Source organism: Bombus vancouverensis, chromosome 2 (genome assembly GCF_051014615.1).
Source record: "Bombus vancouverensis nearcticus chromosome 2, iyBomVanc1_principal, whole genome shotgun sequence".
Lineage (NCBI taxonomy): Eukaryota > Metazoa > Arthropoda > Insecta > Hymenoptera > Apidae > Bombus > Bombus vancouverensis.
The window spans coordinates 11,933,555-11,949,062 of NC_134912.1; the positions used below are offsets into that span (position 1 = coordinate 11,933,555).

A 15,508-nucleotide genomic window follows, 5' to 3' on the forward strand; every position below is an offset into this window, starting at 1 on the left:
GAATCGCAAAACAGACCAGTATCTACAATCTACGTAATAAGAAGTGGTTTCTTCGTTATAAGAATTCGTGTACATCGGTATGCGTGGCAAAATACAAATACTGCTAATAGACACGGAATAATTACGGCCTTATTTTATTGAAAAAATCGAGAACGTACTAGAAAGTGGTATATTTTCTACATAGTATTGGATTGACGCATATCAAATTTATTTGTTTCACAAGAATTAACACAAAGAGGAAATGAAATAATATTGGAGCTTCTTATTGCTGCAAAATTTTTAATTATCTATCTTCTTCTGAATTAAAAATCAATCACGCAAGAAAATAATATTAAAGCTACCGATTCCTCCCGTAACTCTCCTATTCTTGTAACAGAAAATTACAAGGAAACAAACGTAAAGACAGGATTGGTTCTCGAAATGATGAAAATTCGACGTAGAGTTGCTGCGTTGCTACGAGCCAACGATAAACAGACAGCTGCAAGACTGATGTGAACTGCGATAAAGCCGCAGCCTGTGCACGAGCAAGCAAGCTCGGTGTGGAGGTAACCTGCCGCTGGTTTCCGTAGCGGCGGAGCCAGTCGAACGTAGGAAAAAGGTGCACACCTCTCTCGGGGTTGCTTTTTACCGAGGCCGACCGGCAAAACCGCGTTACAAATTATCCAGCCGCGTATACGGGCGCGTACGAGAGGTCAAGCATGCGCCGCGACCGTGTACGCCCGCGGCTCCTTTCCGAACCAGCTGCGCGACTAACGCGAACGGAGAAGAGAGGACAGGAGAAAGACGCTATTACGAATACGTACGACCACGGCAACGGAGATTCATGCAAGCCGGGGGGTGTGTCGTAGCCAAGGAATGCTAATGGTACTTTAATTTAATAAGATGGGAGATTCGTGAAGGAATAACGTTGTTTTGGAGGTTACGAGGCTGATAGTTAATAGTTTGTGTGATGTGGAAGAATTAAAAGTAGAGAGAATTCAAAGGAGAATAAGATTTTGCTGCTGTTGCTATTATAGTAGATCTTTTAAACTTGCTGTTTTATGAAATATGGTAGCACGAAGGATGTGCGAAGAAAAAACAATTTGTTGTGAGTCAATTTCGGCAATAATACCGCTTCACCTCAATTCTTCTACTATAATTGTAGCATATTCCACAGAACCACAAGCGCGACGTAAAATCATCCGTAACGCGTCACGTATTTACCTAAAAACTTTTCTCTGTTCGCAAACCGTCAAACGAAGAAGGTGCGAGTTAGAAAAAGTCAGTCAATATGTGTGTCGTTTCATAAACTAAATTGTAATTTTTAACGAGGCTCGAGCAAATAACCAGCTACGACAAAATATAATTTTCTGCTCGGCTGAGAACGCGGGGAACCCGTCACGGGAAACACGTTTTTATTTCTCCCATTGGCTCTTCGTCTCTTCACCCCACCGACCGTTTCCGCGTAATTGCCATCGAGCAAAACGATGCAAGGTATCAACATTTTTCCGTTTCACCGACGTTTTAATTGAAACCCATGATACCGGAAACCTTGGCGCCGCTTCTGACGGAAACTATTTCAATCCGAAATAACGCTTCCGGCCCCCGTTTATCCGACAACCTCTCACGTTAACGCTTATCGTCGGCTGGCGCTTTGCTTCTCCGGATCAAAGAACCAGAAAGGGAAAGGCCAGTTTCCGAGCAGGAACGCTTCTTGAACTCATCGTATAGATAAGTCGACGACGAGCATCTGTTCGGTTATCCGATCATGTGATTTTCTAGCCCGCCCTTTAATTAGTCGTTCTTTCGCTTCGATCCGCCATTATCGAGTACTCGCGAGAACTCCACTAATTATATACCATCGACCGAATAAAAAAGAGAAAACTGTATAACAGCGGAAAAGAGCGGTTCTTTTGTTTCAATTTCGTTCCGCCGTGTTCGCGCGTTTTAACCTACCTTTTTTCATTGTGAACAGCATTGCTGTTGACGCGATATTTATTATGCGAATTATTCAGAGTTGCAACGTACAATTTATAACTCAAATCATTACATGCTTACTTTGTCAATCTATTCTTATTTAGAACATACCAAGGTAGCCAAACTTTTACACATTACCATAAATAATTAATAGTATTTAACATATTGTAGAGAATCGTTCTAGCAATATAACATATTCAAAAGAACTATCATTAATTGTGTATTAATGCAGAATAACAAATTCTCAATATGTGCAATTTTTAACATTCCATTAAACTACATATTATCGCTCGAACACGTCGTTGCAAATTCATCTTTCTCATTCTCGCATTCTTCGAGAGAAATCGGTCACGGATATCCGCGAGAATATTCTTCGTTGATCGTCTAAATTAAACGACGCAGCCTTTATGCTGCGGAGATTTTCGTTCTTTTTTCCGTTGGCAGGCCTAATGAGCTACAGCTGGGTCGATTCAGCGGAGCAAAGGAAACCAAGACAAGCGACAAAAACGACAGACACGGTTTCGATAATCGCGGCACTCGGAAACTCGGTCACCGGGTACAAGAGCAAGCTCCTTCACGGGACAAGGGCTCGCAACGTTTGAATTTCGCGCCGCGACCTTGCACGTCGTTTCGCCTGCAAACGCACAGGATACTCTTGACCTTTTCGAGCCGCGAAGGGCCTGAATTTCACCTTGCGCGTTCTCTCTCTCTCTCTCTCTCTCTCTCTCGAGAACGAATCCTTTGCTCTCGAACTTCTTTCAGCCGGTCGTTGAAACAAGAATTCAGTTCGCTTGAATATACTCCAACCCATACTTCACCAACTACAACCTCGTACAGCGACGTTTTTATTTGATTTCCTGCGACGGAACTAAGTCGAGCGACAGAGACTTGACTATTTGGTAGGTCGATGCTTTGTAACAAATAAAAGGCACAGGAACGATGAGATTTACGTTTATCAGAGATATTTGAATTAATTCGATTAAAAGATTTCCAACTTTTCGAATATTTATTAATTATTAAATTATTGTACGAGGGAATATGGAAATCCATATTTGGTCACAATTAAAACTTCTTGCAAATTCATCGAAATTCTCAATGAATGCTTCGAATTTTTGCACCCGAACTTTCAATTTTTTCAAACTTGACGCACTATACTCGTACATACAAAGAAAGTGGCCCTCGAAAAGTCAATAGTTTTGTTACAATTATACTACTATTACACAGATTTCCTATTTCCCTTTAACAAATGAATATTTCTATCATTAACTTCTTAACTAAATTTCTTCTCTTCACCAAAAACTTCTACGATTGCGAAATTCAAAATTAGTTATACAATAATAATACTTTTCGAGATTCAATAAAAGACACCAGTCCACCAATTCACATTCTCTCAGAGATTACTTTTTGCGCGATTATCTTTTAATTTGTCCATCAACCTGCATCGCATGAAAGAATCAGTGCGCGTTTCAGCGCGACCCACCGCTGGCGATCATCAATGATCGTCTGTCGATCGGCTCAGCCCGAATGCGACTAGAAAACAGGAGAACTTACACGTTCGACGTATTTTCTTGAAGAAATCGAACGAGAATATCCGCAAATCGCGGCGAAGCCTCTAGCGAGGGCATTCAATATGTGCCAGCCATGTCGAGGTGCGCGATCGTACGTGGCAGATCTACACCAAGCACCGTGAGCAGACACGTCTACCTCGTAGCTCACTTCCACGGGAACATTATTATTCTGCGGTTGTCGACGACGGATACCTTAAATCTGGCATGTCAAACACGCGGTTTTGCAGGCGATGAAAAGCCGCTCTCTCTGGAGAGAAACGTAGAACAGCGGTGTCTTTTATCGTCGCTCGAAGCGCCGCGCGATTTCACGTGGGTCGTTGTGTTTCGACGTGTTCGAGGAACGTCTATATGATTTGCCACTCTGTTGAGCGTCTTGTTTGTAGATAGCGAGAAATAGTTTGGAAGTGAATGATAGTAGATATACGGGAATTCTTGGCTTGATTCAAGTTGATTCTTGGAAGCTTCGACCCTCTGATAGTATAATGAAAATGACGATAAATTCAGGACGAAGAATTTGGAAAATAATTGTTTCTTTATCCTTAAGATTTATTGTAAGAAATGAATACTTTGTCAAATTCTTGTACGTCCTAAATATTAATAATCATTGCGTTATGATGACATTTAAGATGTGAAATTTATAATGCTACATCTAGTGATTTACGTGAATTTTTCTCGTGTTACAGAAAACAGTCGAGAAAATCGTCGGGTTACTGGGATAGAGAGATATTAGAATAAATTCTGCTACGAAAATTACTTGTACCACTGAAACGGAACGAATGAATTCTAGTTTCAATATCCTGCAATTACTCGTTAGCATCGTGAAGTCTAAAGAAGTAATAGCTCATGTAGTTTCAAGAACTTGTTCTTTCAACTAATTGGGATTTTCGATTATTTCGCACGTTTGATCGAGCGAATCGATGATGTTACTCGCTTCCCTGGAGCCGGTTCGTTAAAAAACAAACGCCATTTGTTTATTGACGTCAAATCGATAATGGTACTCGATATGATGATATCCATTGTGGAATTGTGCCGCGTATGTTTGGCGTTCAAACATCGGCGTAAAACGAACAATTCGACCCCGAAAGTGCTCTGTTTTCCAATTTATGTATCACGTCTGAATCGAATATCGTTATTGACAATTGCGACTCACCCTTTGATTGCCTTCTCTTTGTATTTCTTAATCGCGGCAAATTTTTTATTCTGCAAACGCTAGTTTCGAAACGGAATCCTGTAGATTTTACAGAGAAGCAAAAGAAGAGATTTACGTCTCGTTTGAGCATTTTCAAATATGAAAGATATTTCTAATTCCTATTTCTGCTATGCATCAAATAACTCAAATCGGTCGGAGTACTTCCATTATTGGAAAACTATCGACTTTGAAAAATTCTGATCCCTCCAAAATGTCTGCAGCCGAAAAACTCTTCAACGGAGCTGCAATTCTCGAATGAAACTCGAGTTGCCACTTTGAGAGAAGGATAGAAAGATGGAATACCCGGCTAGCCTCTACAACAGTGCTTTACGTGTCTCGATTCTCGTACTGTTTCTCGTGTATGCACGCCTGTTCGGTATGTGACAGAGTGAATTCGATAAGAAACAAATTTCGAATTCCCTGTGGTGGATTCGGTTCTTCTCCAAGCGAGGAGACAGCTTTGAGAGATACGATCGGCCGTGAGGATTCGAACTTCTCTGACAAAGAAGATACTTACGTAATACTTTGTATATACTTTGTGCGTTTATCTATAAATATGTGATCGCTTTCTATACGATTATCATGCATTTTTAAATATACTTTATAACATATTTTAAATGTCATTCGAAAATTAACTAGCATTACGGTGAGACCTTTATAACACTTTTATGGCGTGTCAATACGCAGCGCGTGCGTCTCGTTAAAGAAACAGTCGAGCAGCAGCCTCATGAAAGTCACCATCGATGAAATTATTTTTCGTTCGTAATTACTTTTTAATTAACCACTCGAAAATTTATCGGTACACGGACGAGCTCGTTACATGTGAATTAGTTTCCTTTGCAACGTAGTACCGATATAAACCAACGTTTAATTAATCACCACATTATTGCGTGGTAATAACGCGTGCAGTTTACTGTAAACCAAAGAAGAGCTTGCGTTTGCTTGATGTCTTGCTGTTTCCGTATAATCAATCGTCACCATAGAATCGTCGACGACCAAATTGAAAAACGAAAAAAACAGGAAAAAAAAGAGTGGGAGAAGACAGAAAAGAGGAAAATAAAACGGTTGATTGTTCGTATTTGATAGCTCCAAATGGCCATTTCGTGTGCGGGAAACAACGACGCCTCTTATATCATCGGCGCGAGGACGGAATTGCGCGGCGAATTCGTAAAGTGGCCGAACGGAAGAGTGGCGTCATCCGGCTCGTCGTGACATTTGACTGTTCTATTATTCCGGGGCGTGATTGGTCGTCGTTTTGCGCTGCGTGCAAACTGTTTGCCGTTGCTGGATCCGGATCAAGGCCGATTAATCGGCGAACAAACGTCTCGTTAGAATGCAATGCAGCGGTGTGGTTGGAACACGGTGATGTTGGTTGCGGAAAAATCGCCAGGAAGATAGAATGATAGAATGATGGGAACTATGTTCAATCTTATATGATATTAACATTGGATACAATTCCTGCAATATCTATTTTTCTCTCTACGTGCGATAGTAAACAAAATGATAAATTTATCTCGGAATTTCTTCAATCGAAGTAAAAGCAACCCTCAAAACACGAATGAAATACGAAAATAAAATACAATGAAATAGATTCTACACGCCGTGTAATGGTCACAATAACTTGTTCTATTAGCTGATGTAAGACATAGAATATAAAGCGAAACATGTCATTGTAACATTAGAATACAAAATAAGACATACCATAATATAACGCGGTATGTCGGCAGGCGCAGTAGGTCAGATGAGGTGTGACATGTCAGCGTGTACATAGCACAGTCCACGTGTTAAATAATGTAAGTCATAGGAGTGTTTCGTGTGAGACTGTCAAGGATAGATTTCGTGATGTAACGTTGACTATCTGATGAGCTCTTACATAATCGTAAAGTTTCAGAAATTAAAATAAATAATATCTGATTTTGGAAGTAGATGGCCAATAATTTATGGTGATACTAGGATAGCTAATCGAAGGAAAAAGGCAGATAAGCTTAAAGACTTTTAGCGGGAAAGTGAACAAATTAACGCGAAATAGAATTTTTTGATAATATTTCGACTATTATCGATTGTAATGATGTAATTAACGTGTTCGATCCGGGACACAGCTGCTCGGAAATAACAAACGTCGCCGTAGAGAGAATCGCACCGCTCGCGACTCCGCATTCGCCGAATGTCAAATTAACGAACCGATTCAGGCGACAACCGCTTAATCAGACGTGCATTTATGCCGCGAGTCTGTTTAATTACGATCTCCAACGCGGTACAGAGCAACGCTATTACAACCACTCAATGGGAATAAGCGCGATGTAATTTTCAACCGTGGCTTCCTCAAAATTCCATCTGGCCGTATTTGAATCGAATGCTATTCTTGCTATTCGCAATCCATTGTTACGGGTTAGATGAATCGTAATAGAAACATTGATATTCTGATTATGTTATTGAGAATATAATGGATAGGTTACCAATTACAATCGCTCTAGATCGAATTATCCTGTTATCAAGCCACTCCACGAGTAATTTTACTTTACATACCTAATCCTCGAAATTATATAAAATTCTTCAAATAAACTTCCTACATTATAATATTTAGAGAGTGAACGAAATCTCTATTCATAAAAATATGAATTTTCACAAAAATTCGTAGTTTACTCGTGGCTGTTACGAATATACTTAAGCTCTCCGCTCAACTTCTAATATAACAGACACTTTAAGCGATTCCACCTTGGCTAAACCTTAACCACGTTCAAGAACGCTACGTGTGCGTCAAAAACTCGATGATCTCTGTCTAATGACCCATGACACGACCATCCAGACCGAGTACAGAAACGAAACAACGGATCACGACCCGTTTCCGGTAAACAAGCTATATCGCGAACTGCGGCGCGCATCAGCGCCGGCCGATCAGCCGAGGATAGTAATCAGGACACGAGGATAAATCACGGCCGTTGATTACATATTTCAAAACGCGATCGAAAACCGGTTGATCTACGGCAGAACCTCGTCTACGTCTGCCTCTTTTTCACGGAACGTTACGATCCACGCTATGGATCGTACAAACACACGATGAGATTTATCCTGGGAATTTTGTTGGAATTCTGACACAATTTCGTCGCTCCGCCAGCAAACCTTCGCTACACCTCGAATTCCGCGCTCGCGCTATTCTCAATGGAACGTTAGAAATCGAGAATTCTCCTACCATCGATCGTATCACCGCCGCTTCGGAACCTTTGTATTCAAATTACAGAGCTGGCTCGCGATCGATAGATGACTACGTTAGGATATCGCCACGAAATTGTTTCCGCGCGCGAACCGTGTGTCGTGTCTAGTTCCTGAGGAAGATCGGTTACCCGGGAACGTTATTGATGCGCTCTCGGTCGAGTATTGGTTGCGTGTTGATTTAGGAAGCAATTATGGGTGAGAAATGTGGATATGTTCGGTTTGGTTAGCTGTTGGTTGGATAGAGTTTGACAAGGAATGTCAATTTGGACGAACAGGTGAAGAAGAACTGAAAGATTTGCAGAAAAAAGTGGCTACTCCAACATTTAAATTGTAGTTATTGGAAGAGAAAGAAAGGTACAGGTTTCATGTTCAAAAATGTGTAAGTTTGTTACTACAAGCATTAGTCGACTATGTTTCAAAAAGTTGTTTGACTTTGATAGATTTTCAGATGGATATCGTTAGTTTTCTAAAATCAAGTGGAATCAAGAAAAGTGGAACTGCCTTCTTATTTCGGCGGCTGCTTCAATTTTGGATTTCGCGTAGAATGTTGTTTAGTTTAGTATATCTGGGGTAGAATATTGGATTTGGTTGTTTATGTTCTTGTGGATAGGGGATCGTTTGAGTAGTATGTGAATAGATATGAGAGATGGCTAATGTTTCGAGTTGTCGTTCAATTTTGGACTATCAAATACCTATGCTATAATAATTCTATCCATCTTTGTTTATTACAATCTGTAGATAGGGAAACGTGTATTCGTATACGTGAAATTACAAAGATATGCCTATCCGTTCATGATTAAAATACATTTTTCCTACCATTTTTCCAAGTCTCGAAATAAGCTCTTGCGAACGGTATTACAAGAGCTAGATGAATGAAATACGAGGTATACGTATACATATGTGTATTTATAGGTCGTACGTCATCGTCGTGAATCATATGCAAACACGTTCGATGACGGGATTCCAACGCCCAGTAGAAACAGACATTTATAGGCGGACGGATGTTAGAAGATTGGGCGTGAGAAATGTAATTATTAAGTATTTCGTTACGGTTAAATTACATTTATATACTAACGCTGCATTATTATCACAGTGACTGGAAGCAAGAGACGTTTGTTACGCTCAAGGAATAACTGTTGTGCAAGATTTCACTATGCATAGGTTACGCATGTAGGTTGATCACTGGTGATCTACCGTAAATAGTTAATTGGCAATACTTGTTAATATATTTGTCAAGGAAGATTGTTGCAGAACTAACGAAAGATTAAAATATGATTATTATTTTGCGTATCTAATACAACCTATCGGTTTCTACAGTTCTGCTTTAATCCTCGTGTAATATGGAATCTGCGCCTATAATCATGATGCTTTTAGTGGTAATTTACAGCTTAAATTTCCATACATTCATATTTAATAATATTACCATATTTATATCGTATAATATTCTACTTTCCATAAGAGATGTATCCATAATGATGTAATTTGTACATATTACAATTAAAGAAAAAAACATTTTATCGTATAGCGCTATGAACCTGATCGCTAGAAAGCAGGAATTCTTCAAATTTATCAAATCTTCGGATAAAGTAACACAAGTGAACAGAGTAAATATCAACACACAAAGAGTAATATACTCACTACATTATAAGAAGACATATCTGAAAGCTCTAAAATATGGAGAATTTGCCATGAAGTTTCCGAAGAAAAGATCGAGTGAAACTCTACATAATATACCATCCAAGAGCCATCAACCAAAGCATCAATCCTCGAGCACAAATCGGATCATCTTTCAATTCCTAAAAATTCGGTATCCGAGAGTTTTTGGTTGGCTTCCCTGTGCAGTCACGTTAATAGCGTGTTCGCGAAGCGATCAGGGTGGCAAGCAAGTGGATAGAGACGGTAAAGGAAAATCGGGAGAAAAAGGAGCCGCGATTGGCATTCGTGAAATTGTTTTTGCATGGTTTTTGCGCGTGGATACCAATGCGCTTTGCGGTAAGTGTCGACGGAACGAGATACGGAACTCCTATTGGCTGAGTGCTCCGGGGAACGATTCGTTTCCCCGTTCGTACCCCCAAGCTCGTGATAAATCGCGATGGCGGCCAATAACGGCGAAGCTGGTTCTTACGTTCCCTTTGCCGGAGGATCGTTCGTTCTTCGGAGACCGCGAGCCAGTCAAGGATTCTGGATTTCGAACAAGATCTTATTGTACAACGCGAAACGATCTCGTGGCAAACAATGCGCCACATTCTATTTCTACTTCGTGAGGGGAGAAGAATAATAGTCGCGATAAACTGATGCATATTTGATTCCTTTGTAATCACTGACAGAGAATGGTGTTTTTGAAGTAAATAAGGTTGCAATATAGATAAAGCACTGGGCATATTTGTCGAAGGTCGCATAAAATGATAGAAGAAATACGTATTCCTTGGAGGAAGAGAGAAATATTTGGAAGTAGAATTATATTTTCGGAATTTAAAACAATGGAATTTGCATCAATCGTGAATATTTACTAGACAACGATTGAACATAAGTTTTAAACAAACTACGATTGGCATTGTAGAATGAGGATATAGCAGCGATAAATAGATAACGAACTTGGAAAACGGCATCTCCGGTGATATGGTAAAGGAATCTCGCATTCGGAATAGGGAACGAATGGGCGTCAACATTTCGAATGCATCTAGGATGAACGCGTATACTGGTGACACGGACTAAGGCGAGCGACAGCAATTCGGAGGAAACAGCTATTAGTCAATCAAAGCGCGGCACGACACGTAGACGTAATGCGCGACGGCCGGTAGGAGTAGGAGAAGAGGCGCAGAGCAACGGAGACGAGAGCCAGGAAGCGCGTTAATGGTTCTCATTCTCTTGCGAAATGCAACGAGCATTCACAGCCACCTCGACGCCCGTCGATGGCGCCTCACCTGCATATCAATGCACCTTCCCGGGCTGTTCATTTGCATACTCGACCTCTCTTTCTCTCTCTTTCTCTCCGGTCGAACGAAGACGATGTCTGCCACCTTCCGTGATAGTCGACATACTTCTTGCTGGATACATTCGAGGGAGCAGACACTCTCTTTCGAAGGATTTCCTAACGACAAAGACGACGATCCATTCGTTGTCCTTCGTAGTAGCGCGATAGACGACCAACGAATGGAAGAAGAGGAAACACGCTGGTTTAACATTGAATTTAAATGGCCGCCGAAAGAGAGGAAGCACGTGTGTACACAGGTTAGCCCGGGACAAACACCGACACAGTCGACTCTCTCTGTGTTCTGGGATACCCTTTCGCTTTCTCGCTTTCATGTTCCTCCCATAGTTCTCTACCATTTCTCTTCTCACGTTCCAGACGACGGAAATCCGGAAAACAGTTGCGACTAGAACGACCACGCCCGTTCGTCGTCGACTCGAATTGGCTACGCCGAGCCGAGGAAATTAATTAGATGGAATTTCGCCAGGGAAAGCCTGTTTGCTATCGCTTTGGCTCCGGGAGGAGAACAGACCGGAAGAGCTACACACCATCGGCCGTCGAAGACCCAAACACTGTGATTTCCAAGATTATAGTTCGTTGTTTAAAGCCATTTTCTGATCGATATCTTGAAACGATATTACATTTCAGTGGTTTGTAGTAGGAAGGATATAATCGAGCAATTAAAATAGCTCTCCAAGCTGGTAATTACTTGTACAGTTCTGTTTCAACGACAAATTCTTAAGCATCCTTCCCAAACATCTCTTCGTTTTACTTAATAAAATTAACGGTTCGACATTTCCAATTCTATAGCTCGTAATGTTCGTCGTAAAATAACCTTCACGTTATTCGTCCGATCTCTTTCAACTCTCTCGTATCCTATTATTATATACGAAGTTCGCGCACCGTTAAATCGAGAAACAGACAAAAATATTCTAAAACTTATTTCCGGCTATTAACTTTCAAGATTAAGTGCAATTCCGTTCGAGAGGTACTCGTGAAAATCGCGATCCCTAGTTACAGCCAAGACACGATAACGTGGGGCTAGAGTAGAGCCATGAATGGCCTGGAGCGACCAATTGATTTCAGACGGACTATAGCCAGCGTAGTAGTCGTCTTGCTGAGCGGCTGTGGTCCCAACGTTGAAAGGTTCGCGGAAACAGCCTACGAGACTCGCGATAACAGTTCCGTTGATTCTTTGTTAAAAGATTTCCGGGTTGGTTCGGAGAATTCGGCGATTGTTGCCGATCCTCGTAAACAGAGAACGAAACGTCGCTTTAATTCCGACGAATCTCTTAACGAAGAAAAGATGGTCGGAGGAGGCTTTCTTTCGGTACACTTCGGTTACCACCTTCACGACTTTCGTTCGAGGTTTTCCAACTCTTTTCGTCCCTCGATCCTTCTCCACCTACTTAGCCTTTCTTCCGCGGTCCTTGTCAGCTTTATTTCCGCGCGGAAAAACGTCGAGGATAATGCAGAAAAGCATCGCCTGACCGAGTATGATTCAATCTTCCGGGCTACTCGTTTTCAACTCGGCTACCTTGATTTTTCCTCGAAAGGTTCGTAGCCGTCTTTCTTCAAAAAAATGCTCGCTCGCCCGTGTTCACGTTAGAATTTTGCCACTTCGTCAAGTGGAACGAACGAAACAAATTATTATCCTCTTATATTCCGTCTATGCCTTTTTGCTCTTCTTAATGCGACGCGTTCAAGCTACGTTCCTTGTACGCTGAGGATTTCTCGCGATTACAGCGACATGAAAATTTGTCCCTTTAATCCTTTGTCGCGTGATTCGTGGTAAAGTTTACAGGTTAAACGCGAAAAATACGGGTTTTTACGAAACTCGTTATACGTCTTTTCACGTTACATGAAAAGCCTTTCTACGTTATACGAAAGCCTAAGAAAATGTCTTTTACGTTCTACATACACTCCCGTTCAAAAGTTTCCAGATATTATCTATACCAGCTTCAAAATTGGAAAGATTAAATACGTAGTAAAGCGATTAAAAAATAATATTTATAGGACGAAGAAAACATAAAGAAACATAGGCTACAAGTATATCATCGTCTTCATGGAAACGTAAATGCAATTTGAAATTCATAAGCTACACTGAATACTATCGGAGACGCCTTAAGCGGTCTGAATAGAAATGTATAGAATTAATAAGGGATAAAATATATAAAAAGAATAATTTATTCCATTAATATCGACGATAAATTCTAACACTTCAATGTTTCCATAATTCTGTAAATATTTTTCTGTGAATGGGAAGAGGTAATACGTAATAACCATATTCGACCACATTTCAAGCACGTACTATACGTTTCAGAAAAACACCGGTATCTCGTTAAGAAGTTGGCGAGTCCTCGCACGAGCACGGCCGGCCCTGGGAGAAGTCGATTTCCAAAGTTGGAGCGTACGTTACATCCATAAATCCAAATAAGAATTATTTATAGAAGTCGGCGGATCCGGTTACCAGAGATGCTCCGGAGACCGAACTTTCTTCGACAAGCTGACAAACTTGATGTCCGCGGTTATACCCCACCGGTTTGCCTAGGATATTATTTTTCGAATTGCAAACTGACCAACATGTTCCGCACGAGGCAAAACTTTGAATCGAGTTTGGAACTGAATAAACGTTAAATGCATCAAGAACAATCGCGCGGAGAAAGCATGAAAAGTACCAAGAACACGGTGCTGGAAAATTCTTCGTTTCCTTTGCATTTCCCTACGTGTTCTTTTTTCTTATGAAGAATTTTTCTAAGAAAAAAGTAAATTACACTTTTGTAGAAAGTTGCGCGGATCGAATCCAATTCTCACAAATTCTTTCAGCAGAGGATATCTTTCGCAAATGAAAGTATTTTATAGAAGATAATTCAATAATCGTAATATTAATAAAAAATGTATAAAAATAGTAACGTGTAAAGCTCGGATTAAAAATAGTCGATATGTAAAAAACATCTGTACGTAAACAGATTTTGATTTCTTCCCCAGGAAATCGAAGTCATCCTTCTTATATTTTTACATGTTTATGCATCTTATGAAAAATTTCGTTCTCTTTCATCTTCCATCGACAAGGAAGTTCTCGAAATTACGAGCTGTTCAACTCGAAGACGAACTTCGGTGACTTCTAGTTAGCTTCCGAAGATTTCCAATCACGAAAGAGGGTCTTCTAACAGTTGACAAAATAACCAAGAAAGTCTACTACTGCTTCTTGCTTGAGATTTTCTCCTTATATACACATTATACACAGCGTAAAACGGAGTTTGTCGATCTTCAGCCGCTCTCTTTGATTAGGCAACTCTTTGTGGGTAACTCTTTCCACGACGTGAGCAAACAACTTAACTGTAAGGCAATCAAAATTGTCACCTGAGTGTTCCCAGCTCCATTATAGAATCCATAAATCTAAATGCCTAAACGTTTCGTAAAAATGGAAGTATCAGATTCTGTTAAACAGACGTGTCCTCGGACGAGTTTTTCTGAGAGGTTTTTGATAAATATTTCATTACGTACAAAAAGAAAGAGGGACGCAATGGAACTTCTACAATAAAATTTCGTTGGAAATACATCGGGTATTAAAGGTAATTCAGAATTCTCCATTGACCCTTAAGTAGGCAACCTCCATGCTGCAGATTACCGAGATTAATATTTAAAACCTTCGCAGCAAAGTTCAACATAAAAATACCCAGAGGATGAGCATAAGGAATAAAAAGGTTGTTAAAAAAAAATATAGAAATGGTTGCTTACACTAGAGTTAAGTGGCAAAAAGTGTTTCGCATTTAACGTTCAGCTCAAAAGCTTCCAAGATCCATCATCATTCATTATAAAAGAAATATTAAGAATAACTTTCGCGAAAGGAACACCTAGATGATTCTCCGCTATCATAATTTATTATCAAGTACGACGAAGAATAAAATTCCCGATCGCGCATATTGACTAAATTAACGCAAATGACAAAGAACTCGGTAGAGAAACAAACAGCTATCAGTTAGAACAAACAAGAAGGAGAGGAAACAAGGTAAAGAGAAGTTGTTGGAAGGGAATTAATAAATGAATTCGAAGAGGAAGGAGTGGTCGACTGGGCGTTTCTTTTCATGGCAGGCATGATTTCCGAAGGAAGGGAGTTTGGGACGAGTCTGGAAGGATCAAAGTTGGTCGGAATCCAATTCACGGTCCGAGAAGCTTCTGCCCCTCTCCTCGCCCCAAAAGACTTTTCAATCCGCGGAAAAATAGCAAAAACAAATTTATTTTCATGAAAATGTTTTCCAACTGATCCCGCTTCTTGTTTTCGTCCTTTTTATACTCTTTTTTCGCTCCTGCGTTTCTCGATTGGTGGAAAAAAGAGGAAAGGCACCGGAGATTGAGACGAAGAGAAGGAATAAAATCACGCGAGAAAGATCGACGTTCCTTCCGGCGGCGACTCGTTCCGGAAGAGCAATCGCCTCGCTAGTACTCGCGCCGTCGCCACCCCCCGCTGGCGTCGCTTAATTACGAGAGACCGTTCATCTCAGGCACTAGCATGCCAGATATTTCAAAGTTCTCTCGGACAGAAGGTTGCCAGAAAAACGATTTCGCTGCATCCTGATACGTAGCGCGGTAGAGAGCACTCTCTTGCTT

At 40.6% G+C, this 15,508-nt stretch overlaps 1 protein-coding gene and 1 long non-coding RNA gene across 7 annotated transcripts in view; one reads left to right on the forward strand and one right to left on the reverse strand.

Moving 5' to 3' along the window:
• The window catches only part of kug (FAT atypical cadherin kugelei), a 500,026-nt gene that overhangs the window by 283,859 nt on the left and 200,659 nt on the right, over positions 1 to 15,508 (reverse strand). The window lies entirely within an intron of this gene.
• Positions 8,920 to 11,616, forward strand: LOC143305151 (uncharacterized). Its single transcript, XR_013061869.1, has 3 exons — positions 8,920 to 8,953; positions 9,020 to 11,157; positions 11,276 to 11,616. It is a non-coding gene; the product is annotated as an uncharacterized LOC143305151 (long non-coding RNA).